The sequence below is a fragment of the Chinchilla lanigera genome, unplaced genomic scaffold, assembly GCF_000276665.1.
Source record: "Chinchilla lanigera isolate Chin_1 unplaced genomic scaffold, ChiLan1.0 scaffold00018, whole genome shotgun sequence".
NCBI classification, from domain to species: Eukaryota; Metazoa; Chordata; class Mammalia; order Rodentia; family Chinchillidae; genus Chinchilla; species Chinchilla lanigera.
Window position 1 is genome coordinate 12,986,260 of NW_004955419.1, and position 4,370 is coordinate 12,990,629.

General features: G+C 51.7%; 1 long non-coding RNA gene across 1 annotated transcript; it reads left to right on the forward strand.

Annotated features, from left to right (window-relative positions):
• The first annotated feature begins 2,797 nt into the window (after positions 1 to 2,797).
• LOC102008729 lies at positions 2,798 to 4,170 on the forward strand. Its single transcript, XR_001233562.1, has 2 exons — positions 2,798 to 2,969; positions 3,841 to 4,170. It is a non-coding gene; the product is annotated as an uncharacterized LOC102008729 (long non-coding RNA).
• Positions 4,171 to 4,370: the final 200 nt, after the last annotated feature.

The window sequence follows — 4,370 nt, forward strand, 5'->3', positions numbered from 1 at the left end:
GAAAGAACGGGAAGGAACTGAGCACCGTGTTGTCCAACGGTCAGAAAGGTTCATGCATTTTGGTCAACCAGCATGGACAGAAGCCTGCTCTGTGCCCAGCCCTATGTGTGTGTTGGGATCTCAAGGGGACCAGGACACATCCCTGTCTCCTTGACACTGCAGGATCCTCAGCCCCAAACAGAGCTCAGCACCAGTACACACTCAGTACACCCAAGACCACCCTTCCATACCCAAATCCGTGGATGCTCAAATCCCTTCCATAAACTTGTGTACTATTTGTCCACAAACCTATGCACATTCTCTTCTAAATTTCAAGTTACTTATAGTATCTAATCATTTTAAGTTACTTATAGTATCTAATACCATGCAAGAGTTATGTAAATAGTTGTTCTTCTGTATTATTTAGGGAATAATAACCAAAAAAGGTCTGTACATGTTCGGTACAGATGCATATTTTCATATGTTCAATCCACAACTGCTTCAGTCCCTGAGAACCCACAAGGTGTTGACTATGTATACTGAACACATTTCTAAATATCACAGATCTTTTTCATAGGCAAAACATTTGCTGAGCACCTGCCGTGGTTCACATAGTGACGTGCGGCCAAGACAGGGCCAGGGAAGCAGAGGGGCAGTGGGACCGCAAGGGAAAAGCCCTAACTCGTCCCAGGGTGAGGGGAGCTTCCTGAGGAGGGGAACCCAAGCTCAATGGAGTGTGATGGGAGGAGGGAGGACAGAGAACAGGGACAGGAAGCCGCGTGTACACAGGCCAATGGTAGCACAGGAGAAGCACATTTTGTGCACTGCTGGCTGGCAGCTCTGAGGCTGAAAAGCAGTGAATGTGCGGCTGTGGAGAAAGCTGGCGAGGGCCACAAGGCCAGAGCCTGAAGCAAGTTCAAGCAGGAGAACGGGGAAGTCATTGAGGGTTTGCAGAGGAGTGACTCGAGATTTGGCTGCGGGCTGCAAGAGAGCCAGAGGGGCCAGAGGAGAAGCTGTGGTGCAGGGGCAAGAGCAGGGGGGATGGAGCAGGGAGAGGGAGAAAGGAGTCCCCATTTCTGGCTCTAGACCTGAAGGAAACAGTGGGACCTGCCTACACGGGGACCACAGGAAGAGGAGAAGCAGGTGTGGGTAGAAGAGACCCGCCAGCAGGCCGCCAGAGCAGCCGTATTAGTCACGCGCAAAGCCATCAGTCAGCCTAGCAGATAGATAAGGCAGGCAAGTCCTACCGGTTGTGACACTCCTGGAACAAAAATAATTCAGTCCTTGCTGCTCCCTGGTGAGCATCTGCTTGTACTCAGGACCAAAATGAGACGAGGACAGGTTCACCCATCCATGCCACAGTGTCTACAAAACGCCTGCCCTGTGCCCTGTGCTGGGGACCCACAGTGGACAAAGGAGACCCCTGACTTCCTGGGCCACCTGTGGAAGGACAGGGCACACACAAATGAATACACCCTAGGATATGTTAGGGTGCAACCAGAGCTGTGGAAAAGGGGAACAGGGAGAGCTGGGAGAGAGGAGGGGATTTAATAAGGTGAATAGGCCAGAGAAGGCCCCACTAGACAAGGTGGCCCTTAGGTGGGTGAGGAAAAGAACCTGGTGGGATCCAAGGGATGAGCAAGGGGGAAGCAAAGGCAGCAGTGCCTGGTACAGCCAGGAGGGAGGGAAGGAGCAGGCAGGAGATAGCAGGAGGACAGGCAAAGGTAATGGTCACATTGTGAACTTCTTCAGGGGAGGTCCTAAAAGAACTGGGTCTTATTCTGCATCACAAGGGAGGCCACCGGGCAGTTATGGGCAGAGGTGACACAGTGTGACTCATATGCTTAAGCGAGACCAGGTGGGAGAAGCAGAGGAGCATCCGGGACCACTGCAGTAACCCAACTTGAGATGATGGGGTGGAGGAAGAGGCTGCAGAGCTGGGAAACCACTGCCCAGGAATGAGCCAGGCACTGGTCCCAGTGTGCTGGGACTGGCATATGACCACCAGAGCAGAGCTTTGTCACAGAGAAAGGACAGCAAGAGCGGGAGGGTGGCAGGCCCTGGAAGACAGAAAGGAGGTTAGGAACAACGTGGACTTACAACCTTGGGTCATCAGAGCTGGACGGGTCCTTGGAGAGATAGGAGCCCAATCACCTTAGCTGCAGACAAGAACCCTAGATCCGGAGAAAGGCCTGGGCCAGCCAAAGCCACCCAGCAAGGCAGTGAGGGCCAGGAGCTGAAGCAGCAAAGCAGAGCTTCATCACCATGCTGCATGGGCCTGGGCCTCGCTGGAAGGAACAGGAGCCACCAGCGCGGAGAGGATGGAGAGACGGAATGGGTGGGGCCTTGGAGCACCTGCGGGGCAGAGATTGACAGCGACACCCTTCTTCCTCCCAGGTGGTGATATGCTTCCCACCAGATAACACAGGGAGGCTCCGAGAAAGGACCCTCTCCCGAGCACACCCTGGAAAGCAGAGGTAAAGCTGACCCCGAGCCTGTCCATGCACACGCTATACTTGCTGGGGTTTCACTGCCACAGGACCACGCGATGAAGGCATGGACATCTCCTGCCACACCTATATGTTCATGTAGGAACATCTCCTGCCCTAGAACTGTGCCAGACCCAAAGCCTGCTGATTGAAGAAGATGCTCCTGCGCATGAGGGCTGGCGGAAGTGAGGCAGAGTCCTTTGCACTGGTAGGACTGTGGACTGTAAAGGAGAGGTAGGCGCAGGCAGGTGAGCCTGGATCTGCTGGACGTGGGGAGCTACAGCAGGTGGGGGCCCAGTGTGACTCACTGCTTAAACAACAATGGGCTCCTGGGGTTGAGGCTACCCAGCCAGACGCCCAGTGCCCTTTCTTCTTCCCAAAGCCACCAAAACATGGCATCAAAGATCTTCTGTTGCTGCTGCAAGGCCAGTGAGGGGGGTTCCAACACTGTGGTCTCCTACAGCCCAAGAATGTCCCAACAACATCATCCACGGACCTTTGGTGGGTTCCAGGTGTAAGCTGGGGATGGCTGGCAAGAACACCCAAGTTACTTCTTGTGGTTTTGGTCTCTCCAGCCACCTCCAGCTGGGACACTTTTGGCCTCTTTCAGCATTCTGGGGATGCAGAAGGGCAATAGTTACTGAAAGCTATGACAAAACCTTCTAAAGACTGTATTCATTATTAGATATTAGGTAGTAGTGTTAGTCCCACATGGTTTAAATTCTGCCTCTGCCACTTACCTAGTGCATGTCACTAAGCCTCCCTCTTTCTCAGCAAAATGGAAAGCAATAAGACATTACCTGTTGTGCAGGCTGTTGGGAGGATGAAGTAGGTAGAGTACATAAGTGCCTAGAATGTGACCCTGCTTGAGGATAGTACTCAACAAATAGAAACTGTATATGTGTATGTGTATTAGTCAGGATAAGCCAGGTTATGCTGAGGTAACAAATAAATGCTCAGGTCTCAATTGTTTCACAGTTTGGGGTATGCTCTGACAAGCAGAATTTGAATTTGGTATTTTTTTGGGGGGGGCTTTGTTTAGATGGCGCTGAGGACCCAACCCAGAGCTTCGCACATGCTAGCACACACTCTACCACTGAGCTATGGACCAAGTACTTTTTTTTTTTTAACTTTACTTTGAGATAGGGTCTTGTTAAGTTGCCTGGGCTGGCCTTGCACTTGACATCCTCCTGCCTTAGCCTCCTGCGTAGCTGGGATTATAGGTGTGCATCACTACATATGGCCAAGCAGAATTTGTTTTAAAAACCATGAATAATTTTTAGAATCTCCCAGGGGGGTAAAACTAAGACTTTTTATTCTTGTATCACTCAAAGCCTGTACTCAAGGTACATTTTTTTCATCATTCTTTCAGAACTGAATGCCGACTCTTACCAAAGTAGTTTGCAAAAGAGACACCCACACCGCTACCAAAACAACTGGGTAGCAACCAAGGCATGCAACCTTGGGCGACCCTGAAGATTCTAGTCTGTGGCGCCCCCACAGGTCTCTGGCTGCACAGCTGTGGAGGGTCTCAGTGAGAAGAAGGGCAGTGGACAGGAGTCATGAAGACGAATTCAGAAACTCCCTGCAGGAGGAGAAGACGTCGGAGTCATCCCTGTGCCACCTGCTGGAGCCCCACCAGCTCCTGACATAGCCAGGGTAGGAGGAGCTGTCTCCAATTAAAGTCCTTGGTCGCATCAGAGGAAATGTCTCTCTTCTTTCTTTCCCTTTTCCCAGCCTGTTTCTGACATTCCCATGAATGTGGAGCAGCTTGATCCTGGCATCTCTTGTATGAAAATGTGGTTTTATCGGGGCTGGGGATTTAGCTCAGCGGCAAAAGCGCCTGCCTGGCAGGCGCAAGGTCGTGAGTTCGGTTCCCGGTACCGGAGAAAAACCAAAAAA